A 23,487-nucleotide genomic window follows, 5' to 3' on the forward strand; every position below is an offset into this window, starting at 1 on the left:
CCACAAAATTGGCTAGACCTCTTTTTATTCGACGTCCTCCTAATAATTTATTTAATAAATCATGCTTACTTTTTAACCTGTCAAATCGTCCCTCTATTAAATGAATTTTGTTCTTAGAGCTACAATAAATGAAACATGCTGCTTCACTTATTTGAATTGTTTTTTCAATCATATAAAATCTATTGTCTCCATTGGTAATGTTTATTCCGATTATTAATCGCCATTCTTAGTGGTACTGGTGGACAGGTCCTATGTCTTCGATATACAGATTTCCTTTCAATTCTGTTATATTGATATTTCCTTATGTTAGACTAATCTTCATAATTATAAGTAGAATTATACTGATCATCATTTTCGTCATCTGAAAAATCGTAAAATGCCATTAACTGATTGGCGTGAAATCGGATTTTTTTGTTTTTATATAATACTTCATAATTATTGTTGCCAAAATTTGTGTAATAGTTCCCGGTCCTAACCAACTTGGAGATAATTTATTAGTTGGTTGATTATTAATTAATTTTACAAGATCTTTAATTTCATATACTGGCTGTGGTAATACTATTTGATGACAACAATGCAATAACCAGACGGACGCTCAGACCGGCAGCGCTGAAGCCAGTCAACGAATGAAAAAGTCGAAAAAATTAAAATTCAAAATTTTGATTTTTGAAATATACTACGTTATAGAAAATAAAACGGCGCATCTTTTTTTCCTTTAACTTTTTTTTGTAGAATGAATAGTTTTGACAATAATTGCAAAAAACTAAATATTTTCAATCAACAAATTTTATTGAATTTTTAAACATAAATCGTTCCAGTTCCGACAAATATTAATGAATTTACTTCAAATTTGGTATACTCACGCATTTAGGTCTAGAGAAGACGATAGCATGATGAAAAAGTTAAAAACCGTAAATTATTTAATTATTTATTAATTTAAATAATAACTTACCTGTACTCTCGCTTTCCTATCTTCGCCAACAAAAAGTCTGTGGGGAACTTTTTCGTGGAAAAAACTTCCAGTGAGACATTTGTTCCTCACATATCGAAGAAGTTTTGTGGAAAAAATCAGATCGATTTATTCAAAACTGACGAAGATACACAATTTATAATGAAAAACGCGCAACGCCAATCAAAATAACTCCGCGATCCACGATCCAACACTGCCAGACGGCATTGTCGATAAGGGGTGTTTTCGGCATTCACTCAGAGTTAACTCTAGAGTTAACAGTGGTGCTCAATGATGTTATCTTTGAAAATTTATTTACCTAAATAAAATAATTGATTTTCTATTTTCATCACCCTGAGTTTGAAGTTAGTTGTCCTTGTTTGCTTACTTTTTTTTAATTTATACGTATTTTTTGTTTTTCATTTAAAAATGGAACATATTTTTGCTACCCATAAACGTGTTATTTTTTTAAAGTTTATAATTTTCAAATTTTTCATTATTTCCCTAACTTTAATTAATCTGATTTGTTTTAGAAACTAGATTATTTATTTTAATTAAAGTTGTTTTTTATAAATAAAAAGTTAAAATAATTTTTAATAAAAATAAATTATTATGTTTCAATTTACACTTTTCAAAACAAACAATCCGTTCACAAATTTTGTCGGCCATTAAAGGTTAGGACTGACCCTTTTTCTTTACTCTCGCAAGAAAACAGAGTTAACTCTGGGTCATCTAGTAATAAATTTTTGGGGACTTTTATGAAATCTAGAAACAAAAAATTTTCTTTTAACATTACATTACTAGAATAAAAGGCCCGTTTCACATGTTGTTACAATTGCAAACCCTGCGCCAATCAAAATGAATCGTCTATGCCAAATTGCCAATCAACAACGTTCACAACCAACAGACGAACTGAAAATCAAAATTTACATTTGAGCACCACTGCTAACTCTAGAGTTAACTCTGAGTGAATGCCGAAAACACCCAAGGTCGATGTTCAGCAATATAAACACACAAAAAAGGTTATGTTAATAAAATTTGAGATTAATGCATTCTAAGTATTGCAATAAATATTTTTAGTAATACGTTGTGAATATTTTTTATTCCTTTTATTAAAACTTTTTATCTAATTTTGAATGATTTTCTAAAATTTTTAAAGTAAAAACAAATAAGTCGGTTAATAAAAGTTCAGATTTAGATGCAGAGATTTATTATTATTTTATAATTTGCCTAGACTGACAAACAAAAAGAAACTTACTATTGGCAGACGATATTGTCGCTTTGGCTGATTTGTGTGTTTATATTGCTGAACATCGACCTTATCGACAATGCCGTCTGGCAGTGTTGGATCGTGGATCGCGGAGTTATTTTGATTGGCGTTGCGCGTTTTTCATTAAAAATTGTGTATCTTCGTCAGTTTTGAATAAATCGATCTGATTTTTTCCACAAAACTTCTTCGATATGTGAGGAACAAATGTCTCACTGGAAGTTTTTTCCACGAAAAAGTTCCCCACAGACTTTTTGTCGGCGAAGATCGGAAAGCGAGAGTACAGGTAAGTTATTATTTAAATTAATAAATAATTAAATAATTTACGGTTTTAACTTTTTCATCATGCTATCGTCTTCTCTAGACCTAAATGCGTGAGTATTCCAAATTTGAAGTAAATTCATTAATATTTGTCGGAACTGGAACGATTTATGTTTAAAAATTCAATAAAATTTGTTGATTGAAAATATTTAGTTTTTTGCAATTATTGTCAAAACTATTCATTCTACAAAAAAAAGTTAAAGGAAAAAAAGATGCGCCGTTTTATTTTCTATAACGTAGTATATTTCAAAAATCAAAATTTTGAATTTTAATTAGGTTTAATTGTAACGTTTCCCATTTCTTTATTCCTTTTCCAGTCTTCAAAATATTGTGTTAAAACATTTGTTTCGATATGTTGTTCGGTCATAATTTTTATTATAGCTTGTTTGTGGAGTGTCATTCAATCTCTGCATATCGGGTGACAAGTCTTCTTCTGTTGAACTAAGTTCGTTGTCTTCTGAATTTTCTGCTGATGTGTATTTTTTAATGTCCTCGTCTTGTATTGGAAATAACCTTGAAAGGCAGTCAGCTGCTTTATTTTATTTTCCTTTAACATATTCTATATCATATTGAAACTCTTCTAAGCGTAATCTTCATCTTAATAATCTTGAACTAGGATTTTTTACGTTATGCAACCAAATTAATGCTTTATGATCTGTCTGAATAGTAATTGTCCGTCCTAATAAATATTCTGTTAACTTTTTTGTAGCCCACACGATTGCCAATAATTCTTTATCAGCAGTATTATAATTTTGTTCTCCTTTATTTAATACTCTTGAAATATAGCAACAAGGATGTCCATCTTAACAAAGAACAGCTCCTATTCCTACATTGCTCGCGTCCGTTGTCAAAACAAATCTTTTATTAAAATCTGGATATTTTAATACTGGTGATTTGTACAGCAAATCCTTTAGTAATTCGAAGCTTGTACTACAGTCTTTTGTCCAATCAAAAATTGTTCCTTTGCTGTTAATCTTGTTAATGGCTTGGCTACATGTGCAAAATTTTTAATAAATTTTCTGTAATATCCTACTAGTCCTAAAAATGATTGTATTTCTGTCACGTTTTTTTTGTTCTTTAAAATTTTGTACTGCTTGTATTTTTAGAAGATTTAGTTTTACTCCTTTATCAGTTATAACATGTCCTAAATATTCTAATTCTGGTCTAAGGTATTTACACTTATCCGGTTGTTATTTTAATCCCATTATTTTAACTCTTTCCATGAATTTGAATAAATTTTTATTATGTTCTTCTAAAGTAGATCCAAAAATAACAATGTCATCTAAATATACAAAACATACATCACCAATTAATCCTAAAAAAGCGCGATCCATCATTCTTTGAAAGGTGGCTGGTGCATTTTTTAAACTAAATGGCATTCGGATAAATTAATAATGTCCTCTAGTTGTGCTAAATCCTGTATATTTACGACTTTCTTTTTCCATCGAAATGTGGTGAAATCCTGAAGACAGATCGAATGCTGAAATGAATGTTGCTCTTCCTAACTGTGAAAGAACGCCCTCAATCACAGGTAGAGGATATGCATCTTGATCTGTATCCTCATTTAGTTTTCTAAAGTCAATTACTATACGCTATTTTTGTACACCACTAGCATCTTTTTTCTTTGGTACTATCCATATAGGAGAGTTTAATGGGGTATCAGATGGTTCAATAATTATTCTCCAAATATCATCTTTTGTATTTTTGTCTAGATGATCTAATCTCGTTTTATTTTTCAATTCTATAAGTCGTTTACGTAGTTTTTCAAATTTTAATTCTGCTTTATTTATGGATATTTTATTGTTTGTGATGTCAGAATCAATTTTCTCTATAGGTAATCCTTCAATTTTGTTTGGTATTTCTAAGGGTTGATTAGTATAATTATGAACAGGTGCTTTCATAATTCCGTTTTCTATTTTATAAAGTCCTGTGGGAATATTTGGATGATCTTCTATTAAAATATTACCATCTTCTTTATTCATTATGATGTTACATATCCGCATTTTATTTTGCTCCACATAATATCCATCCTCGTGTAATGGTGTTTGCCATTTTTCTGTGATAAGAAATTTTGGTGTAATAGCATATTTTTCATATTTCTGTAAAAACGGTAATCCAATTATTCCATCTTCGGGTAAAGGGAAATTTTCATCTACAATGTGAAACAATTGTTGTTTGCCGAAATAATTTAAATGCACAGCATATTCTGATTGATATTTTTCTTTTCCCATACAAAATTATTTTTTACTTTAAAAGGCGTGTAATTGTAACCAGCCGTCGCGAAAATTGGTTGATGTTGTACATTCTTTTGTCATATGTCCGGTCTTTCCACACTTGGAACACGACACCGGTCTTACAATTGACTCTTGTGCTACTGGTGTATTTTTTTATTTATCAACTGTCTATAATTGGTTAATAGTTTCGATGTTATATTTAATGTATTAGATCTAATTGGAAATCTTGGTAAAATTTTATTTGATAATTGTGTTTTTTGCATGTTACTTTCCTTATACCTTAATTCGAATTCCGTGACTTGCATTTGAGCTTCATTTAAGTTTAGCGGTCGTTGAGCCTTTATCTGTAATCCTATGTCTCTACGAATGCGTCGAAAAGTTTTGCATAGCTGTCTATATCTAAGTACCGTACTGCTCTTTCAGAGTTTCCGGTAATTTTTTCAGAAATTATAAAATCTGATAATAGGTCTGTTTGTTAACATTGTCCTTTTGCTCTTTTATTGTTTTTTAATAAAATCTTCAACTCTACGATCATCTTGTCCTGTTAATGTCTTAATAGTTCTGATTATATCTTTCGCTGCGATTTTCCTAAATTTTGATTTTGTATTATTTCTTCATTGTTTATTCTATTTGTTTGGGGTTGAACCTCACCTTGTGATTCTCTATCACCAAAATGACTTTCGTTTTCGGATGCATTTTCAAATTCATAAAAATTATTTTGTGTCGGGTGTAAATGAATGTTTTGCGTAACAAGAAATATAAATGTATTTAATTCTCTTCACTTGTTCAAGTGGCTACACACTTACAACAAGGTTATTCAGAGAAATATTTTTATTTTATTAAGGAAACTTAGACTTACTAACACGCGAAGTCTAGCTACCATATAGTAAATGAAATATAAATCAATTTTTTATTATTCGTTGAATTATTCTTACGTAATTTGCTTCTTCTGGATTCGTGTGATGTGTGAAGAGTGGCCGTAGACACTGCTGCAAAATATCCACAAGTTGGTGGCTGACGTATCTGCCTGCATCTCCAATTGGACGAAATTTCTCCAGAAGATGACTTCTTTCAAATCTGATTGTCTAGATCGACAAACACGAACATCTCAATTAGTGGCACGTATCTTTCTCGAAGGTATCCGTAGAGTAACCACCTTTTATATCACTTCTGTGAGTGACAATTTATTATCAAAATAATATTTTACATACAAAGGTTGGAATAACACTGAATTGCTAAAACGTTTTGCAGCTCATGTCAAATATAAAGCAATACAGGAGGGGATATATATATATTTGCTGACTATAACAATAGTTTTGTCCACCATTTTTTTCAATTCTGTAATAAGATTTTTTTCCTATATTTGAAGTGTTTATGATACATTTTAATGCTATCTGAGAATTACAATCTAAAATAAGATCCATTAGCAATAAATAGCAGTAAAAAAAGTTATAAAGTTAGAAGTTCTACACTTAAAAAAAATCTTTTTTGTAAAAATATAAAATGTACAAAAAAGTGGTAGGTGGCGTACAGTGTAAAGGGGCCAATTCATGGTTAACAGTTACCACAGCAACGCATATGATAGAAAATGAGAGATATATTTGTATTCTTTTCTATTACAGTGCTTCAACAAGCGTTGTCCCATTAAAAAAGACCTTAATATGCGAAGGAACACCCTGTACAGAAAATAGATATCTCTGGGATATATCGAAAAAATCATGGATATCCCACAGATATCCACAGGATATATTAGATCTCTCTGAGATATCTCTGGGATATCAAAAGTTCCCTCTACTAAGATATCCTTAGGATGTCCGTAGTGGATATCTGTATGATATATTTGGGATATTTAAAAAAATATATTGAAAATAATTTATAATTAGTCAAGAATAGATTACAAATATAAATAAATAATAAAAAAATTTTATTTGGAACGATTACATAGTAGAATAAACAGTACAAAGTGCGAAGATATTGTATGTAAGTACAATTTTATACGAAAATGAAATAAAATCTTTATGTTGTGTTTTAATAGAAAATTAAGTTTTTAAAATTAGAAAAAGTGTTATCGTAATTTTTGGCTAAAAAAACAAGTGTTTTCATACACGGTACGAGAAACGTAGTTATTATGAAGATATTTCTTTCGAGTTTTCTGGGTATTCTAAACATTCGTAAATTTGGAGGTAATGTTTATATGACATCAATATTATTTCTTAAATTGATAAGAAAATTTACTAAATGCACTAATGTGTTTTATTTTAATAAAATATTCACAAGTCACTCTTTTTTCAGTATAGCATTGAGAACACTTAACAATTCTTTCTTCAACAATATAGAATCTATTTCAAAGTTGAAGAATTAAAATTAATCACTTTTTATGTTGTTCAAAATTTAAAAGTCCACTTAATAAATTCAATAACACAGTTTTCTTGCCCTTACGTACATGCTATACGTAAAATAAATTTGACACTTATCAATAATTGACAATGTTTATCACAGAGTAAAATACGTTGACATTTGTGGTTTTGATGAATTTTTGACGTTAGGTTAATTTAACATCTAATATTTTAAGATATCTTAGGGACGTTAATAGGATATCAATCACCGACTCTTAAGGTGTCCCTCAAATGTCTATAAATATCTGAGAAATATCCATAGATATGTCCAGATACGATTCTATATGAGATTTCATATAGAATCCCACATGGGAATATGTAGTTGTTATTTTTTAAAAAAATATGAGACGTATTTTAGGTTTTAAACAAAAAATATTTTTGCTTTATATAAAATTAACTCAAAATTTTGTCAGATTTTGCGTATCTCTTACCGTTTATGAGATATTCACAAATTTTATTTTTCAAATTTCGACCCCATATTGGATCCTATATGTTTACTAATGAGATTCTTCTTACAAGATTAATTTATAAGATTTCGTATAGAATATCGTATAAGAAATCATAAGCGATTTTATACAATATCTCATAAGGGAAATAACAGTAGGGTACTTTCTGAAACAGCCTTTTTTCTAAATCTAACCTTGTATTATACGACTAGTTTTATGCGCTAATTTCAAAGTGTTATGTCAAACTCACAATAAATAGTAAATATTTTTCAAGTCGTAATTAAATTGTGCCAGAACACTGACCCACAAAAAAAACATGTCGGGGTTCGAGGATTAGAGTACTCTACCCCCATGTATTTTGAGCCGCTAGACATGAATTTGAAGTATATTTTGCTCCTGGGGGTCTGTATTTCTTCCTAAAAACTAAAAAGGTGTCAAATTTTTGGTAGTGTAAATTAAAAAAAAATTGTTGGATTTATATGAAACTTGGAATCAAGGGGTTTTTGAGGTCACTGATTGCGAATCTGAAGTCAGATTTTTAAAATTCAAAATGGCGGATTAAAATATGTCGGACGAATTTTTAAAAAATTCATTGAATTCGCTTGAAACTTATTACTCGGGGGTTTTTAAGGTTGCTGATTACGAATCTGTAGTCAGATTTTTAAAATTTAAAATGTCCGATCCAATATGGCGGTTAAATATTTTAAAAATTAGTTATTTTTTAAGAAATTTTCATAAATATTGGTATATTCTCATAAAATTTGTTACTTGTTGGGAAGTATATTGTATGCGTCGTGCTATTTTAGAAGAACTACCTACTATGAATAGTAGGTTTTTAGTTTTAGTCCGTAGTAGTAAAATAACTTTTTATTTTTGTCTGCATTCAGGGCACCTTCACGTGGCGAATGTATAGTATCAAGCCACAACAAGAAAGTTTCATGAAAATATTCCTATCATTAAGAAAATTTTTTTTATAAAATCACCAATTTTCAAAATATTTAACCGCCATATTGGGTCGGACATTTTGAATTTTTAAAAATCTGACTTTAGATTCCTAATCAGCGACCTTGAAAACCCCCGAGTAATAAGTTTCAAGCGAATTCAATGAATTTTTTAAAAATTCGTCCGACATATTGAATCCGCCATTTTGAATTTTAAAAATCTGACTTCAGATTCGCAATCAGCGACCTCAAAAACCCCTGTACACCAAGTTTCATGTAAATCGAACAATTTTTTAAAAACAAATTATACCACCAAAAATTTAACACCTTTTTTGAGGTTAGGAAGAAATCCAGACCCCGAGGAGCAAAGTGGACTTAAAATTCGTGTTCAGCAGTCCAAAATACATAGGGGTAAAGTACTCTGATCCCCGAACCTACTTCAGCAAGGCAGAAACAAAGCCAGAAATACTCCCTCACCCTCTAAATTTTTTTTAAATCGCAAAACCACCCTTAAATAGTAAAATTCAAATTTAAGAAGTAAAAAAATATTATATTACCGGCTTTTTTTAAATACAGAACCTTACATGTATGTAGTTTTGCTCTACTAACTCAAAAAATAAAGCCAGCATTGATCCATTACCCTCTGAATTTTTTTAAATGGAAAAAACTACCCCTAAAATCTGAAGAATTAAATTCAGGAGGTAAAACAATAAAATAACTGATTAAAAAATTTTATAATTAGGTATTTTTACTCCAGCAAGGCAGAAACAAAGCCATAAATACTCAAAAAAAAGCCAGCATTGATCCATCACACTCTGAATTTTTTTAATAAAAAAAACTACCCTTAATCTGAAAAATCAAACTTAGGAGGTAAAACAATAAAATAACTGATTAAAAAAGTTTATAACCAGGTATTTTTACTCCAGCAATGAGCATTTCTGGCTTTGTTTCCGCATTGCTGGAGTAAAAATACCTGGTTATAAACTTTTTTAATCAGTTATTTTATTGTTTTACCTCCTGAATTTGATTCTTCAGATTAGGGGTAGTTTTTTCCATTTAAAAAAATTCAGAGGGTGATGGATCAATGCTGGCTTTATTTTTTGAGTTAGTAGAGCAAAACTACATACATGTAAGGTCCTGTATTTAAAAAAAGCCGGTAATATAATATTTTTTTACTTCTTAAATTTGAATTTTACTATTTAAGGGTGGTATTTCGATTTAAAAAAAATTTAGGGGGTGAGGGAGCATTTCTGGCTTTGTTTCTGCATTGCTGGAGTAAAAATTTCTGGTTATAAAATTTGTCAATCAGATATTTTATTGTTTTATCTCCTGAATTTGATTCTTTAGATTAGGGGTAGTTTTTTCAATTAAAAAAATTTAGGGGGTGCTGGATCAATGCTGGCTTTGTTTTTGAGTTAGTGGAGCAAAGTTTCGTAGATGTAAAATTCGGTTTTCTTTAAATATAAGTTGATTTATTTTTTATCTCCGAAGTGTGAATTTGTCCGTTTAAGGGTGGTTTTGGTCGATTTAAAAAAAAACTGAGGGTGATGGTGCAATTCTGAGCTCAGATTCGGTTTCAGCGGCCCAAAATACTATAGGAAATATATGTCTAGTTCAAGAAACAGACAACTTTTTTTTTTGTGTGCCTGTGTTATGTATATAGTCGGTTGAAAGAATGTTATAATAAGGAATTTAAATGCATAGTAAAATTTAATGCATAGATTGATCAGCTCCTTGGCAGCCAATTTTCGAAAATTTCTTATAATTTTCTTATATTTATAGCTGTAGTAAAATCGTTCAAATTACAACTATATTGTGCCTCGATTGTGCCCTAATGATGAGGAAAAGTGAGGTTTAACATTAAAAAAACAAATTTTTTTCTTTCAAAACTGATCCTGAAATTATACAGTTACGTGCAAATTACCCATATGGTTATTTCAAAAACAGAAGCAGCTACGATTGTCGGACTTGAAAATTTGGAATCCTGAAACGATTCCTAAAGTATGTAACAATCTGTTACGTGGGGGAGGGGGATACAAAAATGGAATAAAATAGCGTGACGTAGCTCACGACACATAATTGCCACGAATTTTTTGGTTCTACAAACCATTAACAGTTATTATGGAAATCATCTGGAATTATTTATCTTTTCGACTATGGATTGTAAAATTTCTAATTAATTATTTATACCTTGTATATTATTTTAAAACAATAAAAACCGAATTTCAGATTATAAAAAGTATTATTTAAATTATATTCATTATGATCTTTTTTTAATAATCTTAATCGTATAATCTATTTTTCTCCGTGTAATATTTTGTTTTGCCTTGGAAAACGTGAACAACTTTTACAGAAATATCCCTTCTGAAATAGGTTCAAAGACACATAATACTTTGATTGTGGTAAAGTAGTCGCATATATGTGAAGAAAAAATATTCATACATTCATAGAATTGGTCACTAAGGCTTCAATGTATAGCATATGAAGAATGTAGATGTAAGAAGTCCGATACCTAAAATATCCAGTAAGGTCAAACAGGGCGGCATATTTCATCCATTGTCGCCTCTCAGCTCCGACGGCGGCACTTTTTAACTTTTTATAGAGATTTTTATATCGCTATATCTATATAAAGCATTGCGTTCCGTCGAACTACGTTATCTTTTTTGCTTTCATCTACATGGTTAGGTCGGTTTGGTTTTCTTGCGTCTGCATATGAATATAAACATAATAATGAGAACAAGTTTCATCGTGGTCCTACAACTTCCCTCCCTCTTCCCATTCCATACTATTCATTCTCGGTAGACAGATAGTTAAGTTAGTTCTGCGTTACGTGGGACAACAAAACACGCAGGCGTGTCACTGTTCCTGTAAAGATGCAATCTCACCAAGGAATTCGAGTATTATTACATTATTATTATTATTAATATCATATTCATGTTCAGATGAAAACGCGATCATACTTTTCCATTACCAATTAACATCAATGATGGTATAACAGTATTATATAAATACACTTTACACGTGTATACCATGTGCTATTGTAGGGTTAAAATTTATAAGAAAAAGCAATTTAACATGTTACATTTTTTCATTCATAAACAAAACTTTTTATATCATAAACCTAAATCTTAATGTGTAAGACTTGCATATTATCAGGATACTCAAAATATCCTACGGACGTTTTAAGAATATTTGTCGACTTCTTGTGTTTTGGATTTTCATTCGATAATAATAATCTATGTGTTATCGTGGATATATAAATATCCTGTAAATATTTTAATCCACGAATATTCCTACGTCGTTCGTAAGAGGATCTACGGCGAAGGATAAACATGCATTTCTTATTAACATTACAGAATGATCTTCGGATGCCCTAAACAATTCGTCAAATTTTTTCAGATATTTTCCATATATGCTGCTGATTTTTTTTCCTCTGGATGCTTGCTAGTTATTTATAAATCGATATTCAAGACGTGGCGACTCTTAAAAATTAGAAGACCTATTAGATTTCCTAAAAATTTCGAGAATATTTTGGGGACATCTTAGAGATATCATAATTATCAGGAACTGATGGATATCTCTTGGACATCCGTATTATATCCTGAAATATCCAGTTATGTGAGGCATGTAGGATATTATCTCAGTACAAGATATTTCCAATATTCTATCAATAAATTGGTCATGGAGGATGTATACTTAAATAGTGGTTGTAAACTTTGAACATGAATGTTAAATCATTAGGTTTATTATTAAAACTTAAAGAAACAACAAATCTAACTGTCTGCTGTTCATCTCATAATGAACAATTTACTTCAAAATTGTAAAAATATCCTGATATTTGTTACTTTTGAATGAAATTACAAAAAATTTATGCAATTATTAACACGAAAACTAGTTATAATTATAGAATTTTTATTTTGTATTGTTTAACCCCATCACTGTCAGCAACACATACGCTGTGTCGTGGGAAATTAGGGGCCCAAAATGTCAGCGACACATACGTTGTGTCGTAATCATCTTAACACAAAATAAATAAAATTTTCTATTCAAATTGTAAAATAAATTCTTTTATATCGTTATTCGCACACTACAGGTATCAACGATATTTGCTTAAGTAATAATTAAATAATTATTTATTATTTTTAACTAATAAACAATTAAAGAACAATAAAAATCACGAAATTTTTTTTTTTACTTCAGAGACTCCAAAAACCCTTATATACTAAGTTTCATAAAAATTTGTCGACCAGAATTGTCAGATTGTCAGAAAAGCTTGAAGTATTATTAATAATAATAATAATAATAACAAAAATAATAATTAATAATATTACAGCCCAACCTCTTTATAACTGTTCGAAGGGCGGTTAGGGGAAGAAGTTAACAAATGCAGGGGGCCCCCACTATACAACGTGTATGTATATTACGGCTTGGAACCTCTTTATAAGCTTTACTGCGACACTTTCGTATTAAGCAAACGCAAGCGAACGTCAAAAATTATCAAAAGCTTATAAAGAGGTTGTTATTGATTCTATTTGTTTTGACTTCGAGTGGGAATCTTGTCGAGAACTCAACTGACCTTGAAGCTTATAAAGAGGTAGTTTATAAAGAGGTTGGGATGTAGTAATAATACAATTGTAATTGTAATTTTTACAAGTTTTGTAACTGCTGTATAAATTTTGTATAACAAGTAAGGAACAAAATTCTATATGAGTTATATAACTATAAAATACATTCCAAATATAAAATATTATATGTGTATTATACACTGAAAAAAATAGTATTGAACCAAGAAAATTTAACTTGGTTCAAGAAAATCGTGGGATTGAATACGGTCAAGTCAATTATGCTATTGTTTTAAGAAAACCATTTACTTGGTGCAATCTATTTGAAAGAAGAACACATGTTCTTGATCCAATAAAATATGAAATTCGACCAAAAAGTTAATCGACTCGTGTGAAATATAAAATATATTAAATTAATAAAATATTTTCTTGTTCTAAGAATATATATAGTCAAGTAAATTATTGCATTTGATTCACTCAAATCATTCTAAGGTTGGTTCAAGTAAGTCAAGATTTAAATCAAAATATTATTTATATTGTAAGGAGAACATATGTTTTTGATCCAAGAAAATATGAAATTAATCTAAGAAGTTAATTTACTTCTAAGAAATGTAAAGTATATTAAGTCAAGATCATATATGTATATTAAATCAATTAAATATTAAATATTTTCAAAAAAAATATTTTCCCAATACAAGTAAATATTTACTTGAATTATCCCCCCCTACACACATTCCTCATTCCACCATGTCCAATTCTGATGTCAAACATTTTTATCATTTAATTAACATTCATATTTTTTATTATTTATTTAGGTAAATAATGTTTATTTTATATACATATTTATATTTAATTAATACTTAACCCAACTAAAACAAGAATACCTTAAATGAAAATTTTTCACCATCGGAGGAATTGAACCCGGGTTGCGCGCACCCGAGGCAGTAACGTAAACCACTATGCCATCCTAGACTCAATTGACGGTTTTCAAAAACTCCTATTTAAGATTCATATCCAATTGGAGAAAAATATTTTCATGGATCAAGAATACGGGATTTGTATTAAGTAAGAATTAATTCAAAGCAAATGAATAAAATTGTTTGATTCAAAAAATGAAAATTCTTCATACAATATTTTATTATTTTGCTTAACCCTTGCGTGTCTGAGCTGGGTCTAACGGTCCCAGACAATTTGCTTTTTCATCTACTTCTATTTAAGAATTTTTTTTTTCAAAATCGTTATCAAATCGGATAAGCTGATGATATAACGTACCTTTTTTAAAAAAAGCAATATTTATGTAAAACTATTTCTATTACATTATTTTATATCTCTATAGTACGTAGATGCAGGCATCTACGTACTAGCTGGGTCTATCGTACCCAGGCAACTTTTTTCATGTACTTCAACATATTCTCTTGAAAATCGTTACTTGGGGGTTTTTGTGGTCGCTGATTACGAATCAAGTATGCGTTTTTCAAAATTCAAAATGGCGGATCCAATATGTTGAACAAATTTTTAAAAATTAAACATATTTGCTTAAATTCGTTACTCGGGGGTTTTCGGGGTCGCTGATAACGACTCCGGTGTCCGTTTTTCAAAATTCAAAATATGTTTAATTTTTAAAAAATTGTCCGCCATATTGGATCCGCCATTTTGAATTTTGAAAAACGCATACTTGATTCGTAATCAGCGACCACAAAAACCCTCGAGTAACGATTTTCAAGCGAATAATAATAAAATAATAATAGAAATTGAACATAAAGGACTCCCTCCTTGTTTTTATAGTTGAAATAGTGATATAATCTTAAATGAAATCTTTCTTTTGTTTCCTTGAAAATAGATTTTTCTTAATTTAACGCTAATATAGTCTTAAGTCAAGAAAATGCGAATATTTCGTTACTTTCTTTGCACTTTTTTATTGCTTTGAAAAATTAATAATTTCGTATTTCAAAAAAAGCGCACAAAGTGATAGCAAAAGAACATGGCCTCTGCGCTCGCATGCTGCGCATTGTACCAAGTGTTTACATTCTGTTTTTCATGTGCTCGTGCTCCATCTTATTCGTTTGGTTTACTGTTGCAATATAGGGGATTTACCTGCAAAATTTAAACAGTGTACAAGATTTTTTAAAATAAGATTTTAATTAATTTATTTGTATTTGGAAGTTTTATATAGACTTTTATTTAAGAGTTTATAAAAATAATTTTTCGCAACCCCGTGTCGAAATTGTACCTTATTAATTGATTTGTAAATTAATTCTTAAAATGGCAAACAAAATCCATGATTATAAAAACTAATTTTCTAATAATTATAATATTTTTAAAATTTTTATAAATAAATACTTGGATAGGTTAAACATGGATGCGTTAAAGAATTAGAAGCCGCTATAGCGAAAGAAAAAAAAGAGAAAATTCGAAGAACAATTCTCAGATTCTTCATCACAGTCAAATAAGAAGCAAACTCTTTTGGAAAACTTAAGTTACTTTGTAAGTAACTGTAACTGTAACGAGTTAATTTTTTATAAAAGTAACTGTTACAGTAACTTTTCTCATTAAATAACTTAAATGTAAGGAGTTACTTAAAAGAAAGTAACTTACCCAACACTGATACTTTATATATACGAATTGATTCGTCCTAATGCAACGAACTCAATTATTTTATGTATTAACTTGAATTTTAAAAAAACATAACATTTTTTAGCTAAAATATGAATTTTTGTTTTTCAATTTTTATTAATTTTTAAAATTTTAAACAAATCTATACTTTATATATATACTAATCGATTCGTTTTAATGCAGGGAATAAAATTATTTAATATATAAACTTGAATTTTAATAAACACAACATTTTTTAGCTAAAATGTGAATTTTTAAATTTTTAACTTTCATTAATTCTTTAAATTTCAACCAAATCTATACTTTATATATACCAATCGATTCGTCTTGACGTAAGGAAGGCGATTAGGGTCAGTTGGGGTAAATGGGGACAAGAGGTTTTGGAGCTTAATTTACAGTTTTAAAATTAAGTTCAACGTCAATATTTTAACCTTAGATCACCTGCAAGAGGTTTTGAGTATTGCCAAGCTTTTATCTTGACAATTGGCAGCAAGATAAAAAAAGTTATCGCTCAATGCATAAAAACTTGAAAATCAAAGTCAAACTGTTTCAGTATTTTGTCGAGCATTCCAAAGAAAACAGACTTAAAAATCATACAAAATTTTTTTTTACTCCTTATGACTCTTATAACAGAAATTCACTTGAATTTTTTATTTTTGTCAATTTGGTTAATAATGACAAGCTGTACCCATTTACCCTGAGTTTTCAAATTTTTGGGGTAAATGGTCATTATTAACTTGTCATTATTAGCTTGTCATTATTAACCAAATTAACAAAAATCAAAAATTGAAGTGAATTTCTGTTATGGGAGTCATAAGGAATAAGAAAAAAATTTGGTATAATTTCTAAGTCTGTTTTTTTTTCAAATGCGAGAGAAAATACTGAAATAAAAAAAAATAAAAAAATTTCAATTCGTTCAATTATTATATATCTACTACAAATTTTTTTCAATTTTTTTTATCCCTTAATACAGTAATATACTTAAGGAAAATTTTTTCTTAAAACTTTCTTACAAACTATGCTGCCCCCATTTACCCCAAATTTTATGAAATTTTCTAAATTTTGGGGTAAATGTGGACAGTCAGTTTTATGCGTTTAAAGCTTATCTAAATTTTTTTCTGCTCCATAAAATTAATCCTGGGAATGTAAATAATAACTTTAAAAAATAAACCCACAAATTTTACCTTTAAAAGGAAGAAACTTACGTAATTTGTAAAAAATAGCGATTGTGTCCCCATTTACCCCAACTGACCCTATATTATATATTACTTTAAATTTTTCTATTTATAAATTTTATAAATTTTATAACTTTTTAATAAAAAAAATACATAATTAATGAAGTTCTCAAATTATAATTAAATTTTACTTATTTTTATTTATATATATTTCATTTATATATTATTATATATTACCTTAAATTTTTCTATTTATAAATTTTTTCAATTAAAAAAAAATTTTTGGAAAAAAGACGATAAAATTTTTTTTTCGGGGTATTTTTAAAATCCTCTCGTCATTTTTGAGATATTAATGTTATAAATAAGCCTACCAAATTTTACCCAAATCAATTGAAATCTGTTAAAGATATCGTGTTCACAAAAACGATCCACACACACATACATACATCCGGACAATTGATCAGAATCTCATATGACATGTTTCTATATAGAGGAAAATTTGTTTTCACCAATTTTAAAAATTTTATAAACGAAAGGACTACAAAGCTTCCTTCACGAGAAAGCAATAAATTATTTCAATTAAGATAATATAATATTATTTCAAAAAATTGAATGTTCTTGGAACAATATAATATGAAAATGCTTCAAGTATAATTAACACTTGGATTGTTTAATGTTTACTTGAAACAATATAATTTTTAATAAAGTAGAAATAAGTATGTACTTATTATATACATTTAGTTGGCTCGAAACAGTAAGATATTTACTTGTATGACACTCATATTTTCTTATTTCAAGAACTTTGCCCAATGCTCAGAATTATTTGACACAAGAAAATAAATTTCTTCCGACTAAAAAATATCGTCTTGCTTCAAGAAAAGTACCTCAAGTAAATGCACTTACTTGAATCAATGAACTTTTTTTTAGTGTACATGTAAATATGTTTCTGGAAAAGAACAAAAATCTGTATAGTTTACATAAATTTCTTTTAGTATGAACATAAATATCATGTTTATGATAGTGAGAGGAGCACAATTGTAAAAGAGTATTTATATATATATATATATATAAATTGCTAATATTAACCCAAGCAAAAATTTCTGTCAAACGCCGATATTGACAACAGGCGCAATCATGCACCAATACTGGCATACTGGCACTGTGCCAATACTGCAAGCCAATACCGGCTTGCCAGTATTATTGAGACAGTAATGGCAAACCAGTACTCGGTCAGTATTAATTCAATACCGAATGCCAGTATCCAGCAAAATTATGAAAATTGACCTCTATGAAGTTGGCGTTGACGCTCAGCGCTGAAAATTATTTTTGACAGGACCAAAAATGTCAAATTATTTTTTTAAAAAAGATTTTCGGTCCAAATATGTAATGCCTTAAGAAATACTTTTTAAGGTATTATGTAAACCCAAAACTTTTTAAAAAGTGATTTGTTATTTTTGGTCCCGTGAAAAATAATTTTAGACGTTGAGCGTCGACGCCAACTTTATAGACGTGAAAATTGTGTTATTTTGTTAGTTAGAAATTAAATTTACAAACATATTTCTTTTCTCGTTTTTTTAAAATTATTTTCAAACTTCTTTTCGATTACTGCAATGCGTTCGTTAACGGAATTATGAAATTTAAATGTAATATTATAACTTTTTAATAAAAAAAATACGTAATCAATGAAGTTCTCAAATTATTTTGCTTACACTAAAAAAATATATTTGAATCAAATAAACTCTATTTTAACCAATAATTTCATTCGATTTCGGTAATTTAAACAAATGTTATGCTGACTCTACATTTAATATTATATTATAATATTTTAATATAAAAATTATATATATAGTAACACTGTGTTACAAAAAAAAAATTTGGAAAAACTTCGTATCGGACCTATTGGAGGTTGTAGGTCTCAAAAAACTGAAAAAAATGGTATATTTTAAATTGTCGAAACACCCGAAAATTTTCATTTTAGAGCCAAAAAACCATTTTTTCGTATGTTCAGGTATAAAAAACCTCGTAAAATGTTTATTTCTGGACCGATTTCAAAAATTTTTTTTTCCCTTTTAAAGCTGGAAAACAGAGCTTTCTAACCAACCTAGAGTTTTTTTGTTGATATTAATATTTATGAAAGAAAATTGCCATAAATGTTTGAAAATTAGCGTTTTTTTAGCAATTTTTCCACTTTAACGGTTATTTTAGGCTCGAATTTTATTTTAAACATATTTTCTCCGTCCATGATGTTAGAGAGTATTAAATTCTGCGTTCAACGAGCACTAGTAGATTGAAATTCATAAAAAATTAATTGATTTATTCCAGTTTTTCTCTTTGCAAGCATAATGCTAAATTTATGAATATGTGATTTATCTTTTTCTTTTCATTCCAAATTGTTATAGTTATCATTTACCAAGTTTTGACAACTTTTTCCTCTTTATCTAATGTCGTCTAGTAGCATTTAAGGAAACAGGAATTCTCGGAAGGCATGTTGACTTTATTTTCTTGAAAACAGTCATCATCTTTTATCTTGCTGGTTACTGAGATATAATGAATTATTGTATAGACAAAATTAAATGCAGGATTATGATTTCAATTACAAAATTTCTTGCATTTCGCAACCACTCCCTTAGTATATTAGAATTTGTCCATTTATCTTATTAACAATTAAAATGCAAATGAAACAAAAGTTTCCATCAATTTCTGTGATTTGACTTATTCGTACGTTCAAGTTTTTTTGAACCTCAATTCAATGTTTTGAAAAAAACGTTGATAAGGTAACTTCATTCGCCTGACAGTTGCAAAAAAACAGCGTTGTAAAATATGAATTGTGAAAATCGAAATAAGTTTTGTTACATTTGCGGTTTATTTGTTGATAGAAAGCATCAATTGAATTTCGAAAATAACAAAACATTAGTTGAAGAATATAATAAAATTTTTCATCGCTCCTACACCACTAGTTGCTGGTATGAGCCAGAATTTATTTGTTCAACGTGTTCTTCAACATTAAAGCGATGTAAATCGAAAAATATAAATACACCTTTTTCATTTACGACTCCGATGACATGGGACCATCAACCATATCACAAACAAGAAGATTCTTTATATTTTATAGGTCTTAAAGTTGTGCTGTTACACAACGAAAATAAATTACCATCAGTTCCCTTAGCTTATTCGACAAAAATGAAGGAGACTTACGCTACAATGGATAAAATTCTTCGTTCCATTAATTACGCGGTGCATCAATGGCAAATAGTTGCTGATTTAAAAGTACTGACGATTTCGTTTGGAATGAAAGGTGGGTACACTAAGTACCCATGTTACATTTGCGAATGGGATAGTCGGGCAAAGAATAAGTATGAAAGAACTGTTTGGCCATCTCGAACATCATTCCAAATTGGGAAGAAAAACGTTCTCAATGTTCCTTTAATCAAACCAGAAAAAATGATTTTGCCTTCATTGCATTTGCAGCTTGGGTACATGAAGCAATTCGTCAAACGTCTTTTAGTCGACAGCGAAGCGTTTCAATATCTCAAAACCATTTTTCCCAAGTTAAGCGATGCTAAAATCAAAGAAGGTATACCTTCAAAAAAAATTTTAATAAATTATTTTTATGAAAATTATTGGATATTCATCATATAAAATATTTAATTTGAAACCCCAAGAAAAAAGTATTAAACAAAATTTTTAGGTATATTCGTTGGCCCTCAAATCAGAAAAATGATGAAAGTTAGTACTTTCCCAACGAAACTTAATGCCGTGGAAAAACGAGCTTGGGAAAGTTTTATTTCCTTGTGCCACAATTTTCTTGGAAACTACAAAAGTCCTGATTACGTTAATGTCATCGAAGAATTTTTGAGATCTTATTCCGTGATGGGCTGCAACATGTCTATAAAAATTCACTCTTTGCACTCCCATTTGGATTTTTTCCCTGAAAATCTTGGACAAATGAGCGACGAGCAGGGTGAAAGATTTCATCAAGAAATAGAGTTGATTGAGAAAAGGTTTCAAGAAAAAAGCACAGTCCACATGCTTGCAGAATATTGTTGGTCGCTTAAGGGGGGAACACCAGTTGTAACTTTCGAAAAATCGAATTTTTTTTTGTGCATTTTCTTAAAGTATACATATTTAGAAATGTGTCTGTAAATTTCAAAGTTGATCCGGTGAAAAATAAATGAGATATACAGAACACTGCAGCGGCGCGTCCCGTGGCTTCATACAAGGTGGCCAGCCATACCTGACCCTAACGACACATGGCCTTTTCCTATGATTTAGAAACGGCAACCACTGCGGAAGAGTTATTATATGGTCCAGGAATCGATGACTCTTTGTAACTTGGAAACAAAATTTCTCCTGAACAAAAAAAAGTAAGTTGAAACTTTGAATGCGTTTTTCTCAAAATGACATTTTCCAAGTCGGTGACCACGATTACTCGAATACCATTAAACCGATTTATTTAAAATTTAGTGTGCTTCATTTACACATATAAGTCTAGTTCGTGATCGAAGGATTTTTTTTTTATGCAAAACTTTTTTTTATATAGCTGAAAATCGACCGTATTTTTTTAACGAAAATCATACTTTTGACTTTGACAGGTCGACAATTTGTCAAATTTTTTTTTTTTTTTAAATCCTTCGATCACGAACTAGATAATCTTATAATAAATGTAAATCAATTTCATTTTTGTATTTCAGACGAAGTATACTTGCAGAATGCTGGTCACCGCAATTCGCCTTTTTTCTTAAGGCGCCACTTCAATGGCTCATATCTCCAAAAGTTTTTGTTAAAAAAATTTTTTTTTTCTTTTAAATTACAGCTTTTTACATGTACTTTTAACTAATAAATAGTATTCTTTAAAAAGATTCATTGTTCTTTTGGAAAATATTCTTGTAAAAAGCATTATTTTTTGAGTTACAACTGGTGTTCCCCCCTTAAACGACAGAAGAACGATTCTACTTTAAGAAGAAAAAGATTGAACAAGCAGTTTTAAACTTGGTATAATTTAAATTTCATTTAATATTATATATCGCAATATGCTTGCAAAGAGAAAAACTAGAGTAAATCAATTAATTTTTTATGAATTTTAATCTACTAGGTCTCGTTGAACGCAGAATTTAATACTCTTTAACATCATGGACAGAGAAAATATGTTTAAAATAAAATTCGAGCCTAAAATAACCGTTAAAGTGGAAAAATTGCTAAAAAAAACGCTAATTTTCAAACATTTATGGCAATTTTCTTTCATAAATATTAATATTAACAAAAAAACTCTAGGTTGGTTAGAAAGCTCTGTTTTCCAGCTTTAAAAGGGAAAAAAAATTTTTGAAATCGGTCCAGAAATAAACATTTTACGAGGTTTTTTATACCTGAACATACGAAAAAATGGTTTTTTGGCTCTAAAATGAAAATTTTCGGGTGTTTCGACAATTTAAAATATACCATTTTTTTCAGTTTTTTGAGACCTACAACCTCCAATAGGTCCGATACGAAGTTTTTTTGTGCTGTCACACAGTGTAATTATATTATTATTATATAGGATTAATTTTCTTAAAGTTCTTTGACTTTAAGGACAACATTCTCATCATGGCACTCGCGTTTCACGCTCGAATGTATGATGCAGAATTAGAAGTGTTTTTGAGTATTTGGATTTTTCAAATATATGAAACATTTGAGCGAACGAATACATTTAAGGGGATAGTATCACATCTCCACTATATTTGTCAAATATTTTTTTTAATTAAACAATTTATTTTATTTACTTCAAACTTGTTATACATAAAAGTAAGGGTTATATACTATTCCCAGTTGAAAAATCTTGTACCAGATCATGTACATTTTCTTGTTCAAGTTCAAGTACTTGCACATTCGCGTGATCTTGTACAAGAGCAGAAAACGAACCTGTAAAAAGAATTGGAACAAAGTACATGAACATGTACAGGTCAATTTTCGACCAATTATAATACCTTCTCATGTGATGTCTATTTTATGGACTGATTTTTCCACCCCATTAATAAAATTTAATTTTTCATGAAAACAATTAAACCACTCTAACTTTTACAATTTTATTTTAATCAAAAAATTTCATTTAAAAAAGTTGTTTTCTTTTTCCTGGACTATAAAACTGTGTAGTGAAAAATTTTTTTTTTTGAAAAAATTGAAATTTTGAAAATCCTGCAGTTTTTGCATTTTTTGATGAAAATGGCTGGCTAACGAACTTAACCTGTATTTTGACACTAACTTTGTGTATGCAAAATTGCAAATCGATTTGTTTCGATTTACAAAAGTTATTGTCAACAACATTTTGTGTCTACATACATACATTGTTAAAATCAACAATGTAAAAATATGCAGTGTGACAAAATAACACAAATAAAACAACAAAAAATAGTGGAAACAAAAACTTGTATATATTTTCGAAGAAACAAAAACAAATCGAGTGATATCAAAAAATTACAATTTGACACTCTTGTGCCACCGTCGAAGGTCCGTCTAGAACTCCCCGTCTTTTCCCACCTTTTTCAACAATTCTGTTAGTTTTCCCCCATTTTTCATTCTTTTTCCCTCCTAATTACGACCGGACGATCGG

The 23,487-nt window shown here is 29.3% G+C and overlaps 1 protein-coding gene and 1 long non-coding RNA gene across 2 annotated transcripts in view; one reads left to right on the forward strand and one right to left on the reverse strand.

Moving 5' to 3' along the window:
- Nucleotides 1–23,487, reverse strand: part of LOC127279870 (uncharacterized) — a 574,826-nt gene that overhangs the window by 158,152 nt on the left and 393,187 nt on the right. The gene's annotated exons all lie outside the window — the stretch shown is intronic.
- Nucleotides 20,991–21,763, forward strand: LOC127279878 (uncharacterized). Its single transcript, XR_007842729.1, has 2 exons — nucleotides 20,991–21,268; nucleotides 21,596–21,763. It is a non-coding gene; the product is annotated as an uncharacterized LOC127279878 (long non-coding RNA).

This window comes from Leptopilina boulardi, unplaced genomic scaffold (genome assembly GCF_019393585.1).
Source record: "Leptopilina boulardi isolate dan_hultmark-lab unplaced genomic scaffold, ZJU_Lbou_2.1 LbouV2_224, whole genome shotgun sequence".
NCBI classification, from domain to species: Eukaryota; Metazoa; Arthropoda; class Insecta; order Hymenoptera; family Figitidae; genus Leptopilina; species Leptopilina boulardi.